At 36.7% G+C, this 24,737-nt stretch overlaps 1 protein-coding gene and 1 pseudogene across 5 annotated transcripts in view; one reads left to right on the top strand and one right to left on the bottom strand.

Annotated features, from left to right (window-relative positions):
- The window catches only part of Lrba (LPS responsive beige-like anchor protein), a 561,457-nt gene that overhangs the window by 27,335 nt on the left and 509,385 nt on the right, over nt 1-24,737 (top strand). The gene's annotated exons all lie outside the window — the stretch shown is intronic.
- LOC103163414 lies at nt 1,496-11,254 on the bottom strand (annotated as a pseudogene).

The following is a 24,737-nucleotide window of genomic DNA, read 5'->3' as shown; positions in this document are numbered from 1 at the left end:
TAAAATTCTCTGAGATCTAACCTAACAGGTTGGTGCCGTATGTAGATTGAGCCTCACCTTGCCTTTCGACTCTGGTGGATTCAGGTTGTCTTGTCAGTGGCAGGGAAATATTCACTCCAGAGGCTTTTCAAAAATGTGCACCAAAGCTGCTGTTAGTTCCAAAGAGGTTTGATTGTATGTGGCTGGGCAGGGCTTTACTCCAAAGGCCTTTTTCATGGGTGGAGGTTTAAAAATCTTACTCTGTAGCCCAGGCAGGCCTTGAACTTGTGGCAATTCTTCTCCCTCAGCCTTTCAAATGCTGGGATATAGATGTGCCTGTCCACACCTGGCAAAATTCATACTGATGGGAAAGAGAAAATGAGTAACATAGTTTTTAAATTTTAATACCTTAGAAAAGAAAAATTTGGAGGCAATATGGCAATACTGAATCCAATTACGGTGAATTATATTTTTGCTATTAGGAAGTAAACTAAGCAACAATCCCATATCAGTTCTTTTTCTGTATTTAGTGATTCAATAACTACATTTAAAGAAAAAAATGTTCACTGAATCACATGTGCTGGCAGGAATTTGGAATGGAAACTTTTAAAACAAAGTGGAAGAAAGTCCTCAGGCTGGATAATTCTTGGCAAATTGCCTTGTGTACTGTTTTCTCCGAGGTTCTAGTTTGCAGTCATTATTTGTATAAATGCACAGGGTACAGTATGGATATTTAGATTGTCTCCCAGCCTGGTGAATTGCCCACGTTTCTTCTGTTACATTTTGTCTCCTGAATCATTTGCTTTTACTGTAAAGTACTGCTTTATATCCTGTTGCACCTTTGTTCACTTTTTGCCTTCCATAGTCATTTATTTGACCTATCTTAACCATCTTTTTTATAGCTTCTTCCAAAACTAGAAATGTGGTAGTAAAATTATATAAATTGTAAAGGAATCTATCTCTTCATATACTTTTTTATTCTGTGCATTTATCTTTTTGGTAAATAAAATTCTGTGGTAATCCATTATATTTTATTTTTTATTTTTTGAGACAGGGTTTCTCTGTGGCTTTGGAGGCTGTCCTGGAACTAGGTCTTGTAGACCAGGCTGGTCTTGAACTCAAAGAGATCCGCCTGCCTCTGCCTTCTGAGTGTTGGGATTAAAGGCATGTGTCACCAATGCCCAGCTTCCATTATATTTTTAAGGAGATTTCTCTACCAGTAAAATTATATTTTGTGTTCTATCTCTAGATTTACTGTAAGGTTACCTTCTTTCTTTGCCCCCCCTTTAAAAACTAAAACAGCTGACAATTTTATTTTCACTTTTCACAATGTGAGAGCTACACTTCTTTTTCTTCTTTTTTTTTAAATCATACTCTCACCTCCAAAACTATTCTCTGTTAGGAGGTGGGAAGCCTTCCTTGTCACACAGCTAGAAAACACTCAGGCTCAGCACCTTGATCTCCTCCTGTTGAAACAAAACAAGAAATACAAAACTGATATAGAGCCTTTCTGCTCTTATCTGTATGGCCGAGTCATGTCAGGCCAAGTGGGCACCATCAGTTCAAGCAGGAGGTCTCATCATTGAAAGCCTAGGTATCATGGGCATGTGACCACCCATGGGTGGCGTCATTCCAGGAGCAGATCCCACAGGCATCATCCCAGGAGGAGGCGGGGCCTATCATCAGCATCATGGAAGGGCCTCCCATGTGGGTGCAGGCATCATGCCAGGGCGAGGAGGACCTGGGGGACTGGGAGGAGGTGAGATCATGGGCCCATCAGGAGGAGCATAGAATAGAATTGGAGGATCTTTCCTTGTTGAAATGCAGCTGTTGTTTTGTCAGTCATGCTCTGGGACTGCCCTTCCATCAATTTCTGGTAGTATTCTTTCACATTCTTTGTGTTTCTGACCACTGCACTGTGTCTTCCTCACAAACTGTGAGGATCATGGGTAAAATACATACCGCAGTAGTCACAATAAAACTTTGCAGGCTGTTGGCTACCTAGCTCTGCACCACCCGGAAATCTCTCTCCCCTTTTTTTTTTTTTTTTTAATTTGTGTGGTAGAAATCAAATTTGTGACTGTAGCTTGTGTCAATTTGATAAAACACTAGCCAGAACAGTCCTTGTGCATGCAAACATGTGTTCTGTTACTGAGCTCCATCTCCATCTCCTTGACATTTAATTTTTAAAATTGGTTTCTAGCTTTCTTTTCTTGGTACATTTGAAATAATAGTCTGGAAGGATCATAACCCTGGTTCTCACACGTGGTGGCATACACCTGTGGTCCTAGCTTCAGAGTATGAGAGACAAAGACTATTTGAGCCCAGGAATTCAGGGCCAGCCAAGGCAACATAGTAAGATCTCATGAGTGACAAACATATAAATACCTCTCCCCTAAGTACTTTAAATTGGTCTAATGATAGAAGAGAATAAAATAGTTTGTAGGATGTAGGATAAATTGGGAAACTTAAGTACTTCATTGTATAATGGATAATGATATGACTAATGGATAAATTTATGTCACCTAGAAAAGATACTTGTAATTTTTAAGAAGGTGAGAAAGTACATATTTTCTATTAGAAAATGTATAGGGAAGATATGGAGAAGAAAGGGCAGTAAAATTGGGGCATGCTTTTAATCTCAAAAATGAAAAATGTGGAAAAGCTTATGTGCATCCAGAGCAGCGATTCTTAACCTGTGGGGAGTGACCCTTCCTAGGGGGAAATTGAATGACCTTTTTATAGGGGTCACCTAAGTTGGAAAACACAGATGTTTACATTACAATTCATAACAGTAGCAAAATTGCAGTGATGAAGCAACAATGAAAATAATTTTATGGTTGGGGTCACCACAACATGAGGGTCTCATCTTTAGGAAGGTTGGACACTGTTGCTCTAGATGAACTCTGGAGGAGATAGATAGTAAAGGAGACTTGTTTGTGTGCTTTGGTTAGCCTGTAGAAGTGTGTTCATAAAGATTTATAATCTTTAACAAACAGCAATAGATAGATGGTTGACTATAAGCATCTTTTGAATATTGAAATATTTACTAATTATAATAGTGGCAAAGTATTTGAAAATTGAAAGATAATTTACCTTAAAAAAAAAAAACATTACAGAAAGGTCAAAATTTATTTTCACTAAGTAACTACTAAGATATTCTTATGCTTAAAATGCAGTGTGTCCCTTTACTTCTTTAGTTACCCTTTTATCTGTGAACGAGGAAAAAGTGAACGTGTGATTTATGGAAATGTGTACAAGATTTTTGTGACTGAAAATAGTCATTAAAATGTTCATACTTGAAAAATATGAAAAACATTGGAACAATTTTTTTTTTTCTAGACAGGGTCTGTCTACATAGCTCTGGGTGTTATAGAACCAGTTCTGTTGCCCAGGCTGTCCTTGAACTCAGAGATCCACCTGCCTCTGCCTTTCCAGTGCTGGGATTAAAAGATGTGTGCTGCCACCAATGCTTGGCTGGAGCAACAATTTCTAATGTTAATTTTTGTTAAAGAATTACAGTTAAATTTGAACTTGTGTTTTTTTTTTTTTTTTTTTGTTGTTTTTTTTCTTCAAGACAGGGTTTCTCTGTGTAGCTTTGGAGTCTATCCTGGCACTCGCTCTGGAGACCAGGCTGGTCTTGAACTCACAGAGATCTGCTTGCCTCTGCCTCCTGAGTGCTGGGATTAAAGTGAACTTGTATTTTTTTAAGCAAAATAGCATTTAGTGGTAAATTTGTAAGAAAACTGGAAAATAATAATTCTACCAAAACCCACGAAACCTGTCCTATAGTTGATTTACGCTTGTTTGTGAGCTATTCTTTTTCGTGTGATTTATGGAAATGTGTTTTCCATTAAATTTGCAGTGTATATAGTCAGCGTTCTCCTACCAGAGAGAGAAAAATTTATTCAATTTTTCATTTTACAGATTGTAGTTAAGTACCTGTTTTGTTTTTTTGAGACAGGGCTTCTCTGTGTAGCCCTGTAGAACAGACTGGCCTCAAACTTACAGAGATCCACCTGCTTTTGCCTCCCGAGTGCTGGGAGTAAAGGTATGAGCCACCACTGCCTGGGTACTTTTATCTTTCAGTGATAAATGAGGTAAAGTACTCTAAGAATGTACTGTACCTTCTAATTTTTTGTAGACGAAATTCAGACTTTCAGCTCTGTCTACCTTGTGGGCAGTTTTCAGGTTACATTACCCTAGTAATTGTGCTATTGCTGGTGTTGTCTCATCTAATGCCTGTGCAGGTTAGCATTCACTCACATGAAACTCTCGGGGCCTTGAACTTCAGCCAGTGTAGCAGCTCTGAACCCAGATGGGTATCTCTTCAACTCAGCGAGGCTTTGGAGTAGTTTCTCCTCCCCGGTAGTCATTTGTAAAGTGCCTTTAGGAGCAAAATTGGGATGATCATTTTTCAGTGAGCCAAGCTCAGTTCTGCTTGTTTTCTGATGTCTAAAAGGAGTTGGTTTTTAATCTGGTATAATTCACACCGTCAGAGCCACTGGCAAATGACCTTTCCAGCTCTTTTTGAAATGGAGGAGGCGGTCTTACTTATGTAGCCAGGTTGGCCTTGAACTCAGATACTCCTGGAATTGCAGCTCTGCAACTATTGCCAGCCTCCCAGTTACATATTAACGGAACAAATTTTAAAACAAATCTGTGTTACATAACAAAATAATTTATAGGCTTAAAAACATACAGAATCTTATAATACTTCTTTATTAGAATGATGTTTGAAGTTCGAAAACCTTATTATATGGGGCTGGAGAATTGGTTCAGAAGTTTGGAGCACTTATTGCTCTTGTAGAGGACCTGGATTCAGTTCCCAGTATCCACATGGTTGCTCATAACCATCCTTAACTCTGGTTCCAGGGGATCTGACTCCCTTTTCTGACATACATGGTACAAACTTACAGGAAAAATACTTATACACATAAAATAAACATATCTAAAAATAAAAAAAAAGAAAAAATTTCACAAAATCTTATACCTTTCAGGTTCAGTAGTACTTAAGACTCTCCAGGCTTCCTTTCTAAGTTTTTCTCTAGGCAGTTCCTATGGTCTGTAGACCTGCCTCCCATACCAGCAGACAGTGCTGCATGGTTATCATACAACTGCTAGACACATTTCTGTTCCCAAGTAGGGAGAATGAACATGAGTCCTGGCCTGTAGCACTTCTAAAATCCAGCCTGCTGATGTTGAAAGTGGGTTAGTACTTAAACTGGGATTGATTTCCCTGGGCTCTTGGTTCTGCCTTTCAGTTCTTAGTTCTGTTATCTTAGTCACCTTCCCTTATTTCCCATGTGCCAGCATCACCCCAACCAGAGCAGAAAATTTATTACAATTGATGAATCTCCTTTGATATATAATATGTCATTATAGCTGAGATGTTTAAGCCATTTTTCCTACCTGAATTTTTGGGAGTGTACAAGCTGTTCCTCCCTGTTTTTTGAAACAGTGTCTTTTCTTGGGACTGGAAGCTCTCAGATTAGGCTAGACTGACTGGGCAGAGAGCTTCAGGGATCAATCTGTCTGTCTCTGCCTCCTCAGTGCTAGGATTTCGATGTTGGGTGCTGGAGATTGCACTTTGGTCCTTGTGCTACTGAGTGAGCCTTTACCAGCTGAGCTGTCTCCCCAGCCCTTTCCTCTCATTCTGTACTGTCAGTATATCTCGGTTTCTGTAACTCGGGCAAGGTTTCTGCATGTATACTTTCTTTTTTCTCACATCACTACTGTATTTATTGTTTGTATTTTGATAAGGTAGCCTGTATGCCAGATTGGCTTCCAAATTCTGATCCTGTGTGCTACTTCCTTGATGCTGGGATTAGAGGTTTGTGACACCATACCTGGTTTTTATGTGCTGCTGTTATTTTTTTTAGGGTGGTCGTAAGTTAACAACAAAATGAAAGTATTTGCCTTTGGTCTTCTCTATTCTCTTCTTTGCTTTGCATATATCTTATTATTAATTTTGCCCACAGAATATAAATATTATCCTAATTAGTTTTTGCTCAATATTTGCTTAAGTTTGTTGATCATCTGCAGTGATTTGTTTTCATATTTGCTCTTTTATGGTATTCTTCACTGTTAATGGTTAAAGGTACTTCTGGTTAATTTTTAGTTTAGTGCCATTAAAGATTGATTGAAGCTGTCACATTGTGTCATCCAGGGTAAGGTTTCTTCCACCAGTTTCTTTCTATAGTAGGTTTGGCATTGTAAAGCGAGTTGTTGTGCTACCCAGTGATAAAGCTTCTAGTGAAGTAAGAGTTTATTTTTATTTTTGGTGGTACTGGGTTGCAACTCAGGGCCTGGCACATGAAGGCAAATGGTCTACCCCTGTGCTATATACCTTTAGCCCAGTTTTATTTTACATAAACACACACACACACACACACACACACACACACACACACACACCCTGTTTTCTTTTTCCTTTTTTTTTTTTTTTTTTTTGTTGGGACAGGGTCTCAATATGTAGCGCTAGATGTTCTAGAACTTTCTAAGTAGACTAGGTACAGAGATTATCTGCTCCTGCCTCCCAAGTACTGGGACTAAAGGTGTGTGCCATTATATCCAACATTTATTTATTTCTTTTAAAAGAAAATTAAGTAGTAGCTCATCTGGTAAATATTGAAACAAATTTTTATTTATAAGTGCTTAGACATTTTATTATTATTCTGAAACATTTTATTATTATTCTGTGTTTGTGTCTGTGTGTGCATGATTTGTGATGGTGGGCATGCATGTACCATGACATGTTTGTTGAGGTCAGAGGACAACTTTGTGACATTGATTCTCTCCTTCATTTTAAATGAGTTCTGGGGATCAGGCTCAGGTCACCAGTGGTATGACAGGTGCCTTTACTATCTCAACAATCTTGCCTGCTCCCTGGATACCCCTCCCCACTTTTCATGTGCATGTGTATGTCCTCTTTTGCATATGCTTATTTGCATTTGTGGGTTCATGTGCGTGTTTGGTGCACATGTATGTATATTTGCTTCGGTGTGGAGGCCCAAGACTGATGTCCAGAATCCAGCTGGATTGCCCGCCACCTTATCCTTCGAGGCAGAGTCTCTGTATCAAGCCAGAGCTTGATACAGAGCTCCGCAATGTGGCCAGAGTCTCTAGCTAGCTTGCTTTCCGGATCCCCTGTGTTTACATGGGATCTGGGGATCTGAACACTTCTCTTCCTGTTTGCACAACAAGTGCTTTAACTACTGAGCCATCTCCTCCCTCATCTTCTGTCTTAACACATCATCCTGTAGTTACTAGAACAGTATTGATTTTGTATACTTTGCTTCTATTGAAACATTAGTTTACAATAAGAAAATCTGACTTGATAACAAAACTGATTTATTGACAAATCTTTTTTTACAATGACAGTTTTTGGTCTTTAAGTTTGCTACTCCTAACACTATAAAAAGATACCTGGTCAAACTATTAACTTACAGAAAGTGAATCCGTGTAATCCAAACCGAGGGAGACTGTGATACTGAAATGCTTCTGTGAGTGTATTGCTACTGGATGAAATTTCAGGTAGGAAGTAACTGCATTTTTTTGTGTGAGACAGTTAGTTTAGTACATTCCACTTGATTGCTTTTAGAAAACGCATTTATTTTGATGGAGGGACCTAAAAAGCTTTTAAAGTCTTTGCTTTTATTGAGTGGGAAACCCTTTTACTTAGATGCTAGAGAAACATGGTGGTGCCTCCCTCCCATATTTTCCCTTTTAGTCCTTCCCAGCTCACTGAACCCAGGGCGGGCTCCAACCCCCTTCCCCCCCAACACAGGCACCCTGTTAATGATGATAAGAAGGGTTGGTTTATATTAGTTTATTGTGTTAAATACTTATACATATATATCATTTTGTTTTATCTTAGTTTGATAATTTGCTTCTGTTTAACTCTTCTGTATTGTTAAATTTAAGTCATTGAATCATTTTATATCTCCTACTTCAGTATTTGTTGATACTATTTGAATATTGACTTAAATATTACAATTTTTTTGTTTTGTTTTTCAAGATAGGGTTTCTCTGTATTGCTTTGGAGGTTGTCCTGGAACTCACTCTGAGGACCAGGCTGGCCTCGAATTCAAAGAGATGCGCCTGCTTCTGCCTCCGGAGTGCTGGGATTAATGGCATGAGCCACCAACACCTGGCTACAAATCTTTTTGTATGAACACTTTTTTCTCTTTTAAAGTCTCATGTAGTCTAGGTTTGCTTCCAGTTCACTCTGTAGTCATGGATGTCTTGAATGTCTCATCCTCCTTTTTTCTCCCTCCAAGAGTTGAGATTACAAGCATGTGCCATCACTTCTGGCTTTGTTAAATCATTTTTCAATGTTTTAGGATATATGTACACACTTTAAAATTTTAAAAGAAAGTTTCTTGGTCAAGCCTTCCTGAGTATCCTGGCTTCTAAAAGTGACTGCAGAGGCTGGTTTTATGTGTACTACTTCTAATGCACGTGGCATGCTGCTCATTCTTTTTAGTCCTCTCTGAAAGTGTTTTTTTTTTTTTTAGAGATGAGGTGACTAAACTTTGAAAATTAGAGTGGGAGAACAAATGAGTGAATGGAGTATATTAGTAATACTGGTTATAAGTAAGTAAGATATACCCTTCAAAGACACAGCCTCATTGATATATTCTCTCCAGGCAGACCTGCCATATAACTGATCATCTCTAATTTATCCCTCTATGAAGGAGGGTCTTTGCCATATTTATGATCCATTCCCTTCAATAGCACCACCAGGCACTCCCAAGCCTTCAATATATCAGCCTTTGGGACCATTTTATATCCACACCATGGTAACCATCAGGAAAAAATGGGAGGTGAGGTGTTTTGAAATGTGTCAGGAGTCGTTAGAGATGGCTCAGAGGTGGAAAACACTTTCTGCTCTTATAGAGAATTTGAGTTTGATCCTAGCACCCACGTGACAGCTCACAACTGTCTGTATTGCTAGTTCTAGGCAATCTGATGCATTCTTCTGACTTCTGTGGACACTAATCATGCACATAGTACACTGACATATATGTGGGTAAAACACCCATACACATAAAATAATAATAATAAAAAAAGAAGTGTGACAGAGTGGACCCAATGATGGAGCAGTTATTCTGGTTATGAAGACCTATGGTGTTTTTGTGTAGGGTTACTAAGAAAGTAAAATGGTTTTTTTGGTTTTTCGATACAGGGTTTCTCTGTGGCTTTGGAGACTGTCCTGGAACTAGCTCCTGTAGACCAGGCTGGTCTCGAACTCACAGAGATCCGCCTGCCTCTGCCCCCCAAGTGCTGGGATTAATGGCATGAGCCACCAATGCCCGGCTACAAATCTTTTTGTATGAACACTTTTCTTTCTTTCTTTCTTTCTTTTTTTTTTTTTAAAGACAGGGTTTCTCTATATAGACCTGTCTGTTCTAGAATTCCCTATGTAGAGTGTCCTTAAACTCACAGATTCTCTCGCCTCCTCCTTTCTAGTGCTTAAAGGCATGGGATACCATGCTGGGATAAAATGTCCTGAGAGGCTTTTGGTGGTGGCAGTAGCGCTGTTAGAGTTGGGAACCAAATGGGTGACTATTGAGTGAAAAACCTTCTCATGCCCTTAATGAGTTACTGATTTTATCTCCTAAAATCAGTTACTAAAATCGAACCATTTTTTTTTTAATTAAAAATGCTTAGTTGATGATGGAATTTCACAGAGATCCCAACTAATAAGGGCTTGATGAAGGCTTATCTTTCCATGTTTTGTAGATTTCAAGGTCAGGAACTGAACTCTGAGCCTTAGCATGGGATTCCTGATGGTGAGATACTGGGGAAGTTGATTAAATATCAATTCTAGAGTTAGGGGTATAGCTCAGTGTTAGACTAGTTTACCTAGTATGCCTGAAGCTCAGGGTTTAACATCTGGCCACAAATCAAACAACAATACGACACCAAACAAACCAGGCAGTAGTGGTGCATTGCCTTTAATCCCAGCACTGGGGAGGCAGAGGCAGGTGGATCTCTGAACTTGAGACCAGCCTGGTCTACAGGGTGAGTTCCAGGACAGCCAGAGCTACACAGAGAAACCCTTTATCGGGAGCAAGGGAGGAGGAGAGGGAGAGGCTATAAAATACTGTTTGGATATTTTGCTTCTAGCTTAATGCATTTATTTTATGTTTATAGTTTGCTGATTCAATAAATTCTCCTTCATCTGCAGCCACAATACCCCATATGCACTTTTCTTTTTGGGGTCATAAAAAAACACTTCACATAATACTTTATAAGGAAGAAGAAATGAAGTGCATCATATGCTAAAGATTATTTTTATGATAGTTACTGCATATCTGATTTATTGTTAGTGATGGATGGCATGGTACTTTTCTGAGATTTTTCTGGCCTATCAAATACACAAATTCACTGGGCGTTGGTGGAGCACGCCTTTAATCCCAGCACTCGGGAGGCAGAGGCAGGCGGATCTCTGTGAGTTCGAGGCCAGCCTGGTCTTCAGAGCGAGTGCCAGGATAGGCTCCAAAGCTACACAGAGAAACCCTGTCTCAAAAAACCAAAAAAAAAAAAAACCAAAAAAAAAAACAAAACCCAAACAAACAAACAAACACAAAACCAAATACACAAATTCTTATTTTTATGTATTTTAATACTTTATTAAGCATTAACATATACATAATATCTCTTTGCTTTCTCTTTTCTCCATGTTTCCAGGGAACCTTAATTCTTGTTTTTCCCACCTACCAAAGTTGACACTGATAAAGAAACCCTGAAAACAATGTTATTAGCATATCAATATCACTCTGTATTTTCCAAAAGTTTTTATAAACAAATATTGCTTTTACATTTTTTATGCCTTTGTCATACAGAAGTTGCTTGCTCTACCTCATTATTGCATCTTGCTTTTTCTTCACTAGTTGCTTCCTATCTAGATCTTTCTAAAGCAATATAAACAGCTCTGTTATTTTATAACATAGAAGCTGCATCCATTGCATGGGTGGGCCATGGTTGACTCTACTCCTGTTTATTGAGTGTCTTTCATTTGTAACTAGTAATAATACGGTAATCTTTATATTAGGTCATACTTACGTTATTTTATTTTATTAATGTTTATTTATTTTACAACCTGACCACAGTTTCCCCTCCCTCCTCTCCTCAAGTGCCTCCCATTATTGTGTTTTTAAGATAAAGTCCTAGTGGTAAAATGAGGAGTCAGAGCTTAGAATCATGTACAGGTTTGGTATGTATTGCCAAATTATCCCCCTGAGAGTGCCTCTTACCTGAACTCCATCTCCCGCTATAGTATCTACAATGGTGTCAAAAAATATTTTTTTCTTTCTAACTAAAATGATTAGTGAGGAATTTAAATTTGCATTTCTGTGACTGAGTTTGAACATGCTTTCATTTAATTGTTCAACTGTATTCTTTGTCTTTATTTACTTACCGCTTTTTAAAAGTACTCATTTTTTAGTAACTTGTTAAAGAGATTGGTCCCTTTACTCTGACATCAAACAACAGGTCAACTCTTCCTCAGTAGAGATGCTGCAGACCAGAAATGTTTCATATTTTAGGGTTTTTATTATTAACAATTGTCACAACAGGGAAATATTTTATTGCTTATGATTTTATAATTGTTGACAGATTATTTTAGGATAAGTTAATACATTTGAGGAATAAGTCTGTTTGGAATCTCTCATATTTTGATGTATGTAAAAGAGAAACGTCTTCTCTATAGGGACTTTCTAGAGCCAGGAGCTTCCTAGCTTGCTTCTTAGGACTTAAAAATCTGTAATGTAAGATGTCAGCACCTCTTAATTTTAGTTTCCTTAGGACATTGTTGTTATGAGTAGCTGCTGTCAACTGAACAGGGAAGTGTACAAAGGCTTAGACATTATCCAATTTTATGTACTCTTTACTCATGAATCAGTAGTATATTCCTTCCTTTGTGCATTATTCCAAGAACAAAAATAGAAGTATGAACATGTATTAACAGTAAGAAAGCTGGACTGCTCTTCTAGAGGACATGGGCATCCACACAGGCACACATACAGGCAAAATACCAATGCAGATAAAAAGAAAAAAAAGCTGAATTCTCTTTAAGAGATTATTAAATTAAAAGACAAAAACGATTATATGTAAAGTTACATTATGAATTGGGAGGCAACTCATTACTTAACTGATAGGATCTGGAGTTTGGTTTCACAATTTCTTGAACATAGTTTTTCTCATTGCTTTTTCCTCAACAATTAAAAGTTGAAATCAACCACGTGATTAGGAGAAGCTTTGTGCACCAATGACATAATCTATTATTTTTCCCTGTGAGCTGAGCAATATATGTCAGAGCAGAAGCAAACAGGAATATAATCAATTATTAAGGTAATAAGTTAATAATCGGGGTTTGAGGAGATGGCTCAGGGGTTAAAGAGCACTAGCTGCTCTTCCAGAGGATCAGAGTTCAATTCCCAGCACCTACATAGCAGCTCACAGCTGCCTGTAACTCTGGTTCCAGGGGACTTGGCACCCTCACACAGATATACATGAAGGCAAAACACAAATACACGTAAAAAGATATGAAGTCAAAAAGGATAGAGTTTCCATAACATGGCAGCATATTTGCAGATTCCCACATCATGACAGCTGAAATAAAGGCTAGCAGAGGCTAGATGCCTGAAGGCCTGCCTGGGCAGTTTCCTGACATGAATCTCCATAAACTTAATAACAACTTTTCTAAGGTCCAAGTGATTTTGGGGCATGAGAGCTGCAGCTATGTAATAGTCAATTGCTGGACGAGGATTCAGATATGCAGTGGAAGTAGTTGGAAGCCATACTGCATAGTGGTGAGGAAGGAGACTTTGGAGTTAGAGTGCCTAGATTTTAGTTCTAGCAACAACACTTCCTAGTTCTGAAATCTTGAACCAGGTACTTCATCTATTTGTGTATACCTCAGTCCCTTGAAAAAAGAATGGTACAGTATTGTATGTATTTTGTGGACTATTAAATGTGTTAATATATATAAACTCTTAGTTCTTGACACATAGAAAGTGTTATTAAAATTGCCTTTATTATGGTAATTTCCTTCTACTTTTGTCTAATTGTGGATTTTCTGTTGTCAGCTATGTGTAACTGATGTTCATAGGTATTACACTAAAAATAAACCTGCATTGCATTTATGGTTTAATCTTCTGATATAGTTACTTTCCCAATAACTTTTTCAAAGATATTTAGGACGTCTATTTAGTTTATTTCCTACTTCTAATAGAAAGAAGAAGGCAAGAAATTTTAAAAAAGCATATAGTGTTCTTTGTTTTTTAATTTATTTTCTGCAACTGCTAAACTCTTAGAAGTTAATCATTTCTCAGTTTTTTTTCAATATTTGTCTTTTTGTGTCCAAACTCTTTTTTCTCCATTTTTTATTTAAATTAGAAACAAGATTATTTTACATGTCAATCCCAGTTGTCGTTCCCCCCCCCCAAACTCTTGTTATGAACTTGTAGATATCTTTGTTGGAGACTAAGACTGAAAATATGAATTATTTTAAAGAGATTTTTTTTTCTCAGAGAAATTGTATAGTGATTTAATATTGTGTTCTGTGGCTATTGTTTTAAGGTGTTTAAAGTGTAGGGTAATCATCAAAAGTGTATTAGCAGTTACTGCAAGAAATAATCATGGTATTTACTTAATAAAGATTAAAAAAGCTGACGACAGGCCTGGGGAGATGACAGTGGTTAAAATAACTTACTGCTCTTGCATAGAACGCAGGTTTGGATCTCAACACCTACGGTGGTCTGTAACTATAGTTCCATGGGTTCTGACATCTTTTACCTGGCTCTGCAGGTACTGTATCCTTGTGATACACATATGTACATGTAGGAGAAATACTCATGAATATAAATACTCATAAATATACATAAAAATTTTAAAAAGTTAAAAAAATTAAAAAACATGGAAACAAATTTTATAGTATAATTTGTGATTAAATTATAGATATTTTAAATTACAAATTAACCAGTCAAAACATACTTTACATTAAAAATTTCATTGTAAAGTAAAATAAAGTTCACGAACACGAAACAAAACAAATAAAGTTAAGGGCAAATAATAATAGAATGCTCATAGCTTTCCTAGAATCTCTTTGTGTTTTTTCCTCCTCCAAATGTAGACTTAAGAAAAAAAAAGTCTCTTTATTGTACTATTATCCTTAGGTTACAATTTAATTTTGCTTATTTGTAATTAATTAACCAGCTAATGGATTTGGTTCTTTGAGACTGGTACTCATTGTAGTCAGGCCTTGAACTTGCTGTGTAGCTGAGACAGGCCTAAAATTCTTGCTTCCTCTGCTTCCACCTCCCAAGTGCTAGCATTAAAGGTGTGTACCACCACACCTAGCCTAATATATTTTAAAAGTATCATGAATTTATTGATAGAAGAACTTGTAACTTTTGACATTTTATAGTTTTTGTGTGAATTTTGTTCATTGAATACTCATAATGTAGGTAAACATGTCCTGCAGTCCTCTGTATTTTGGCAGCAAAATCTAGAGGCTGGGTCAGACTCCGCTTCCATTCCTGTGGCTAGACTGTAGGTGGTGCTCTCTTCTTTCACTGGAAGCAATTATGCCTGGTTTCTCTGTGTGGGTGATGTTATTGGCCCTGGTATTCTCGATCAAAATAGATTTATTTGCTTAGATATAAAAAAAAAGTGGTCACAGTGTCTATCTGTCTCCCTCTCTCTGGTGTGTGTGTGTGTGTGTGTGTGTGTGTGTGTGTGTGTGTGTGTGTGTATGTATTTTTAACTGGAACCTTTCAATGAAGGAATATTTATTTGGCTCCCTAGTGGTAAGGTCACCAGTGTACATTTATAGAAGGCAGAATAAATGCACATTTTTTCTCTTAATTTACTTGTTTTCAAAGTAACATATTTATGCTTTATCATCTTTAAAGCAGTGGTTTACAACCTGTGGGTCATGACCCCCACAGGGGTCAAATATCAGATATTCTATATATCAGATATTTACATTATGATTCATAACAGCAAAATTAGTTATGAAGTAATAATGAAATAATTTTATGGTTGCAGGTCACCACAACATGAAGAACTATATTAAAGGGTTGCAGTGTTAGGAAGGTTGAGGAGCAACCACTCTAGAGGAAACCTGTGAATTTGTTCTTGTGTTTTAAAAATTTCATGAACTAATAGAATTAAATGTATTTGATTGTAATTGTTCTTATCATTAAACCACAGATTGCCTTGTCTTTGGTCAATAAAGTATTCTTTAGGTTGGTTTTTGGGTCCTTTTGGCAGAGCTTTTTTGATTTGATGATATTCCTGCTATTGTATATGCCAAGATAATTTAGGCTCAGTTTTTCATTTCTATCTCTAAACCTTGAATCAGATGTTTCTAAAAGAAACCCCGATTTTCCTTGGTCAGAAGCACCACTTCAAGACTTAAGTCTGAGTACTATGCATACTCATTATTACCCTGTTGGTCATTGCTCACGTGGCTTTCAGAGGCCAGAACGACACATACTCCTAAGTACCAATTACAGTTTTATATATTGGAGTGTGTGTTTATGTATTCCTATGAGTTCCTAGTGATACTTCTGTTAAGTACTGGGGTTAGTTGTTCAGATCCTATCAGTTGAGCATATTCTTCTCTATATCTTCATGTGTTTTTGTCATGAAAGGCTATTCAATTTTGACAAATGTTTTTTGTGTTTATTAAGGTGATCATATGATTTTCTTTTCATGTTACTCATGTAACTTATTGCTTTTTGCTGTATGTATGTGGGTGCACAAGCATTGTGTGTGTGCATGTGCATGCTTATGTGTATGGAGGCCAGAACTCAACCTTGTATGTTGTTTCTCATACACTGTCTACTTTTTTGTTGTTGTTGTTTTTGGGTTTTTGTTTGTTTGTTTGTTTGTTTGTTTTTGTTTTTTGAGACAGGGTTTTGCTGTGTAGCTTTGTAGACCAGACTGACCTCAAACTCACAGAGATCCGCCTGCTTCTGTCTCCCAAGTGCTGGGATTAAAGACATGCCCCACCACCCAACTCTTTTTTGTTGTTTTTTGAGCCATGTTCTCTCACTGGCCTGGAACTCTCCACATAGTTTAGGCTGCCTGGCCACCTAGCCCCAGGGAACCAGTTATCCTTACCTCCCCACTGAAACATATGCCTGTTTTTAAAAAATACAGGTTCTATGCCTTGAACTCAGGTTCCAGGTATTTTACCGACAGAGGCATCTACAGCCCCATGTTTATTAATTTTTATGTTTAAACTAAACTTGTATTTTCAGAATAATCCGATTTGCTTATTGTATATAATTATTTTTACATGTTGCTATTAATATTAATATTTTATTGATATTATTATATTAATATTAATGTTTCTCCTCATGTTTTAGTACTATATCCTGTACTTAGTTAGGTATTTGTTTAGTACAAGAGTAATATTGGCCTCACTGAGGTTTTGAGGGGTTTGTGATGTTAAAGCTGTCAGAGCTCCAGCATTACTGTGTGAGTTGATTTTTGATTACTATTTCTTTATTTATTTCTAGTCTGTCTTTTCTCTTTCTTCTAGATTCAGTTTGAGGAGTTAGTGACTTTCTAGGAATTTGTTGCTTTTATCCAAGTGGTTACTTTTTGACATACAACTGTTCAGAGTATTCCTTTGTAATCTTTTTGTTTCTGTAAGGTTGGTAGTAATGTGCTCTCTTTCGTTTCTGATTTTAATGATTTGAATCCTTTTTTTTCCTTGATCAATGAAGACAAATTTTGTCAATGCTTTTGTTTTTACTGAGATAGAGTCTTACTCTATTATTGAATTTGAGAGCTCTTTATATATTTTAGATATCCTTTTGTGAGATACTTGATTCTCAAATATAGTCTGTAGTTTGCCATTTTATTCATATAAACACATATACATACATACCCACACACACCCACACCCCCCATGCACAACTACACATATATAGTAAAAGTTTGTAATTTTGATAAAGTCTAATTTATTAGTTTTTCCCAGGGAATTTACTTTTGGGTCTGAAGTCTGTTATAACAGTTCATACTTTGTGGAGAAAACATGGATCATTCTTTTATGCGTTCCAAATCTTACTGTTCTTCAAAATAAGACTTCAGATTAGTAATTATGAAATTAACAATATAATTAAAATAGTTAGGAAGTATTGAGGAAATGATAATAGAAGTAGGGTGCTTGAAAAACATTAAATGCTATGCAGTTTTATAGTTATAAACACATAATTAGACAAATATTGAGGTGACTGATTTGAATATAAAATGTGTGACCACTTGCTATTTCATATCCTGTGGTGTTTCAGCCCATGTAATGTAAGTTCAGTGGACTTCTGACTACTTGTCACCAGTGACAGATTTCTGATTTTTAAAATATGACAGTACTATAAATCACTAGTTTGCTAGATTGAACTAGTAATCTGTTAAAGAACATGGCAGTATTTACTGTAGATGAATGCAAATTTAAAAAGGTTCTGCGTATAAAGGTTTAAATGATTTATTATCCTTCAGTGCATGCCTGAGTCTGAAGTTATGTAATAGATTTAGAAAATTTCATTTCCTGTTTGAAGGTTCAAATTTGCATATTTTTTCTTTTATACAAGTATTGAAGCTTAGTTGATAGACTATATAGTAAAACGGATAGTTCTATTGCTTAATTTTTTGGGGTGTATTACAATGTCAATACTTTTAAAGGTATATGGTAAGTGATTAAATATACTCACTTTTATTTAATTTATTTTTTTTTTCTGGGATAGAGATTGAGGGAGAATTTCAGAAATGGAGATTGTAGTCTCCATTGTGTTCCATTGTGTTCACATGAGCTTTCTTTCTCCTTAATTTGACTTATTTTTTTTTTCCTACCAAGTTACAATTCATACACATTTTAATGTGATGGAAATAACCAGTGGAACAACTAATCCTGTAACAAGTTCTCATTTCAAACAGTTGTTGTTTCTTGTTTATCCTTTGAGGCAGTTGTTCCAGTTTCCGGGGCTGTAGTGTGTACCACCACAATCTGACCTGTTTGTTTATTTTCTTATTTGTTTCTGAGGCAGGCCCTTGGTTTATAGCTCAGGCGGACTTGAATTTGTGGCCTTCTTGTTCCATGCTCACCATTGCTAGGATTATAGATACCACACCCAGATCTACTTATTTTTAAAATTAAACCTTTTGTTTCAGGACAGTTGCAGAGTCACATGTCATTGAGTAAATTAAAAAGGGAAATCCTATCTTCTTTGTCTATTTTTCTCCAATATGAAAATCTTGCAAAAACTATAGCATTCATGATATGATCAAGAAAACGACACCTTCCAGTACATGTGAGTGTCTCCTGATGTCCTCCCAGAGCTATGCCTCTTCCCCCTGCTGCACCCCACTGGAACTGCTGAAAACTACCAGTCTCTTTTCCCCATTATTTTGCCAGTTAAAGAATTGTATATAAATGGAATAATATATGTATTCCTGGGCTTTTCAGCTAGTACAGTACTCAGAAGATTTAGGTTGTTTTGTGTATCAATAGTCTGTCCTATTTATTTTTGTGTGAAGGTCTTCTCTTTCCATTTTTAGGCTATTACTGAAAAAGTGGCTATGAACATTAATGTTATATTTTTTTTCTCATGGTATAAGTTCATTTTTTTTTTTAAGAAAAATACTAGGCATGCATCTGTTAGCTCAAATGGTAGTGTCGTGTTTAGTTTTTGAACGAAATTACTAAACTACAGTGGCTGTGTCATATCACATCCCCACCATCAACATATGAGTGATTCAGTTTCTTCATCGTTTCACTAGAAATTGATGTTTTTTTGTTTAGTCATTATGATTGATGTGTCCTAATACCTCATTGTGGTTTGAATTTCCTTAATACCTAGTAGTTTTAACCTTTTTTTCCTATGTTTTTTGTTTTCTTTGTGTCTTTTATTTATTTTTATTTTTATTTATTTTTTATTTATTTGAGACAGGGTCTCTCTGTAGCTTTGGAACCTGCTCTGGAACTCACTGTGTAGATCAGGCTGGCCTTGGACTCATAGGGAGCTGCCTGCCTTTGCCTCCCAAGTGCTGGAATTAAAGGCATGTGACACCACCTCCTGGCCTTCTTTGTGTCTTCTTTAGTGAAATATGTTCTGTTCTTTGGTTTGTTTTCTAATTAGCTTTCCCTCCCTGCTATTGAATTTTGTATTTGAGAATTCTTTATGTATTTTAGATCTCCTTTTCTCAAATACTTGATTTACAAATATAGTCTGTACATAAACTGGTGTTTTTCTTTGTGAGCAAAAGGTTGTAATCTTTGATAAAGCCTCATTTATAAGTTTTTCCCATGGAATTTGCCTTTGGGTGTACAGTCTAATAGCTCTTAAATTAGCCCTGAGAAGTTTTGTTTCTTACAGTTTCACATTGTCCATTTCAGCCTGTGACTCATATTAAGCTGTTTTGGGCTATGTGTGGTATTTGTAAGCATTTATTTATTAGTTTATTGATGTATAATTGCTGCAGGCCATGTTCTGAAAAGATCTTCACCACTAAAGTGCTTTGTACACATTTGTCAAAACTCAGTTGGTATAGTGCATTTCTAGATTGTCTTTTCTGTTCCATGGATTTGAATGTCTGTCCTGGTATTGATCACTATAGCTGTATAGAAACCTGAAATTAGGCAAATTCCTCCCACTTTTCCCCTTTTAAGATTGCTTTTCTGCTCTAGTTCATTTGCTCATTCTGTATAAATTGTAAAGTAATATTTTATACATCTGTAGAAATCTTTTGGTGATTTATGATAGAAACTGTTAAATGTACCTGTAATCACTTTTGGGCAATGTTGATTTGTATAAACATATACCCATTTTTTTCTCCATTTATTGAAGCTTAACACCATAGATCTACATGTTTTGGTGGTTTTATGTCTAAGTGGTTTTTATATTTCTGTCAGTTGTAAATGTTTCCATTTTTATTTCATTGTCCATCTTGTCATTGTTAATAGACACAAGTTGAATTGTCTTCGTATGTTTGTTTTGTAACCTCTACCTTGCTAGAAGGTCACTTCTTAACTTTGTTAAGAAGGTTTGTATTCCTGAGAGGTAGCCTGTATGTGTGTTGCTTGGGGATCGAGCTCAAGTTTTTTAATCTTTTTTTTCCCCCCAATTTTTGTTTGAGTTGAGAAGCATAAAATTAGTGATCATTTTGAAACATTTAATAGAAATACCGAGTGAAATTATGTGGACATTGAAGTATTTTTGTTTATAATTACAAATATTTCCATACTAGTTACAGAGTTATTAAAATTTCCCATTTTATTTGAGAAAGTTGTGGTAGCTTGCTTGTTTTTGTATAAATTTGTGCATGCCCTCTAACTCGTCAAATTTTGTGTTTAAAGTGGTTTATGTTACTCCATTTTACTATTAATGATTTCTTTTTTCATTCTTGATACTGGCAGTTTGTGATTTTGGGTTTGCTTCTTTGTCTTTCAAAAGCTAATTATATTGCTATATTCAACTAACTTTCTTTTTGCTTCTTTTTAAAAACTAGGTTGTAAATGTTTTAAAACAAAAATAGTTATTTCCATACAATATATTGTGAACATGGTTTTCCTTACCTCATTTCCTCTCAGGTTCTGTCTACCTCCTCACCCTTCAAGTCTTCTTTCCTCTCTCTTCTTTTCATGAAGTTTTATTATTTATTTATGTATATGTATGCGTGTCTTTATATGTACCCAAGGAGATAAGAGATATGTCTGCTCCCTGGAGCTGTAGTTTCAGGCAGTTATGAGTTGCCTGATGTTGGTGCTGGGGAACTGAACTTGGGTTCTATGTAGGAACAATGTATGCTGTTGCCCACTGAGCCATTTCTCCAGCTCCTTTCCTTCTGTCTTCTGAAAACAAACAAGCAAATAAAAATGACAAACAAGAATAAAACAAAACTATCAAACTTACAAACAAAAAAAGAAACAAAAACAAGAAATGAACACACACACACATACACACACACACACACACACACACACACACACACCCTCCCACCCACCCACCCATAAAAACACAAAATCAGGAGCTGTAACATTCAAAGGACCAGTAAATTTAAAAAAAGTCCAAGCAAGCAATCTCTCTCTCTCCCCTCACATACACACACACCCCTAAATGTGTTCAATACTCAGTCTGTTTAGTGTTACTTATATGTATGTAATTTCAGGGCTGACTACTTGGTATCAGATAACTCTTTAGGGGACCTCATCCCTGGGGAAGACTCTCCTGTTAGTTCCTTAGTTGTCTAGCAATGGGGACCCAAGAGATTTCTTTCTTCTAGGTCAGCATGTTCATGTTGTGCTTCTTCAGGTCTTGTTTAGAAAGCCATATTGTTGAGATGTCATGAGTGATATTTCCCTCTTGTTTCTATGAGACATATTCTCACAGATTTCCTGGTCCTCTGGCTCTTAAAATTATTCAGTCCTCCTTTTCCATGGTGTTCCCTGAGCCTCAGGTGTAGGAATTATGCCATATATGTATCAATTGTGGTTCTCTATATGGTCTCTGTTGCAAAGAGAAGTTTCTTTGATGAGTGGTGAATGTTACACTTATCTATGGGTATAAGGATAAGTATTTATAATGCAGTTAGGAATTATGCTGATTTAGTAACATGGCTGCTGCAGTAGGTTCTTCTTTCATCTAAGAAGGCTTAGGTAGTTGGCTAGGTTTCTAGTACCAGGCATGATGTTTTTCTTGTTGAGTGGGCCTTAAGTCTAGTTAGAGAGCTATTGGTTACCACCGAGATGAAAGTACCACTATCGTGCTCTTAGAGTTATTGTGCCATACCAATAGTTGTGGTTCATGGACTATTGGTTGCTTCCCTCCCTTGAAATCTCGTATAGCAATTTCTAATACTATGAAAGATAGCTCTTTAAGTCAGATCTATCTTGGGTCCTCCTGGTTTTGTGTCTTTTTTTTTTTTTAAGATTTTATTTATTTATTATGTATACAATGCTCTGTCTGCATGCCAGAAGAGGGCACCAGGTCTCATTACAGATGGTTGTGAGCCACCATGTGGTTTCTGGGAATTGAACTCAGGACCTCTGGAAGAGCAGTCAGTGCTCTTAACCTCTGAGCCATCTCTCCAGCCCCTGGTTTTATGGCTTAAGTAGCAGTAGTGACTAACCTTCAACCTCTGTGAGGCAACCAAGGTTAATATCAGTAGACTATACTTTTTTGAGGGTCATTTGGACTCTCCTGACCAACAACTCAAAAGGGGGTTTCTCATGCATAATATTGGGGTTTTTGTTAATCTTTGGCTTTTGGGTGGAGTATTTTCAGCCCAAATGTGATAATTTCATTTAAACTCTCTCTCTCGCTCTGTATGTCTGCATGTATTTATGTCTCTGTGTTAGTGTTAGATATTTTTAGCTTTTTGAGAATTCTCCACACTGATTTCCATATTAGTTGTACCAGATTTCATTCATACCAACAGTGAATAAGACTTCTCTTTCCCCATATTTTCTGTATCATTTGTTGTCAGTTGTTTTATTGATCTTAGCCATTCTGACTGGGGTAAGGTGAAATATCAAAGTTATTTATATTTTCCTATCTACTAAAGATAATGAACATTTTTGAGATATTTCTTTCTTAATTTTTTTGATTTATTTATCTTATGTGTATGATTGTTTTGCCTGCATGTACCACATGAATGTAGTGCCTGCTAATGCCAGAAGAGGTCAGATCCCCTCTAGCTGGAGTTACAGATGGTTGTAAACTACCTTGTGTGTGCTAGGAATTGAACCCATGTCCTCAGGAATGAGATGCTGGGATCTGTATGCTTTAGGATTCCATTCTGTTATCAGATTTCTCCTGGTTGATGGACCTGTGGCCAGTGTGATTGTGCCATCTGAAATTAACTCTGTTAATAGAAGTTACCACTCTGACACATAAACCCTGGCATAAGTCCATGAAAGCAGGAACTCTTTCTTTTAATTAATTAAAATTTTATGTGTATGATCTTTTGCCTTCCTATATGTCTGTACCTTTGAGGCCAGAAAAGGGCTTGAATTTCTTGGAACTGTAGTTACATATGGCAGTAAGATATCCTGTGAATGTTAAGAATCAAGCCCTGATCTTCTGGAAGAGCATCCAGTGTTCTTAACAAAGCATTATCTCTCTAGGCTGCCCTCTGGCCTTGTTTTTAAAAGTCAGGATAGCTGTGTAGCTCTGGATAACTTGAAACTTGCTGTGCACACTAGGTTGTCCTTGGATTCACAGAGATCTGCAAGTGGAATCTCTTAATACTAAATCCGTTTTCTTCAATTTAAAAGCTTTCTGTATTTTTGTGGAGCTTTGTCTGCAAACATTTTGAAGAAGATGTAGCCCAAAGGCATGCTGTTGACAAATAAGTCAAAGAATGTTGTGTTTCTGACCACAAAGCAGCCTTCTTCAGATTTAAAAGTTCTTTACCCTGCTACTGGATTCCAAGAAAATATGTACTTGTTTCTTAGAAATGTGCAATGAGTGTATGATTAGAAAGTGAAAAGCTTTTTTAACTCAGTCATTCAGGATAGCTCAGTCATGCAGGATAGTCATCACCAATATTCTTTGGGACTTTTCCTGTAGAACTATTATCATAAATAATGCATAAATAAGATGTTTATGCAAGGAGTGCATTAAATAACTCTCTCCCAAAGCTAACACCCTTTTAAGGTTGAAAACAAATAGCAATCTAGACGGGAATTTCTGATATAAGACAAATGCAAAATTTTTAAGTGTTTTAATTTTCATTGACAATTTTAAATAGTTTATTTTTTTTAATCTAAAAGGTTTTTTTTTTTAAATACTTGAGTCTGATTCAGAGAATGCTTTGCTTTCTTGGCTCTGTGAAACAGGTAGATGCACCTTTTGTCACTCACTGAATGTAAAGAGCAGAAGTGTCTTTTGGTGGTAGGTGATTGAGGACTGTGCCATTACTCTGGTTAAGTTTCTCTTGAAAGGTATATAAGTTAGTCATCAATCTCATTATCAGGGGAGGGCATTTAAGGTAGCCTATCCACTGTTGCTTAGATGGTTAGTTGGTGTCATCCTTGTAGATCTCTGGACATTTCCCTAGTGCCTGGTTTCTCTTTAAACCTATACTGGCTCCCACTCTGATGGTATCTCTTATTTTGCTCTCCTCTATTCTTCCCCCTACACAACCTTCCTGCTCCCTTATGTCCTCCTCACCCCTCCTCTTCTTCCCTTCTTATTCTCCTAGCTCCCTCTCCCCTTCCCCCATGCTCCCAGTTTGCTCAGGAGATCTTTTTCCTTTCTCCTTCTCCGGGGGACCATGTATGTCCCTCTTAGAGTCCTCCTTGTTGCCTAGCTTCTCTAGTGTTGTGGATTGTAGGCTGGTAATCCTTTGTTCTTTGTGTAAAATCCATATATGAGTGAGTGCATACCATGTTTGTCTTTTTGTGACTGGGTTACCTCGCTCAGAATGGTTTCTTTTAGTTCCATCCATTTGCCTGCGAATTTCAATATTCCATTGTTTTTTTCCACTGAGTAGTACTCCATTGTGTAAATGTACCATATTTTCTGTATCCATTCTTCAGTTGAGGGGCATCTAGGTTGCTTCCAGGTTCTGTCTATTACAAATAATGCTGCTATGAATATGGTTGAACAGATGTCCTTGTTGTATGAACGTGCTATGCCTGAGAGTAGAATTGCTGGATCTTGTGGTAGACTGATACTCATTTTCCTGAGGAATCACCATACTGATTTCCAAAGTGGCTGTACAAGTTGGCACTC

This window comes from Cricetulus griseus, assembly GCF_003668045.3.
Source record: "Cricetulus griseus strain 17A/GY chromosome 1 unlocalized genomic scaffold, alternate assembly CriGri-PICRH-1.0 chr1_0, whole genome shotgun sequence".
NCBI lineage: Eukaryota > Metazoa > Chordata > Mammalia > Rodentia > Cricetidae > Cricetulus > Cricetulus griseus.
This window is presented reverse-complemented; position numbering and strand designations above follow the sequence as displayed.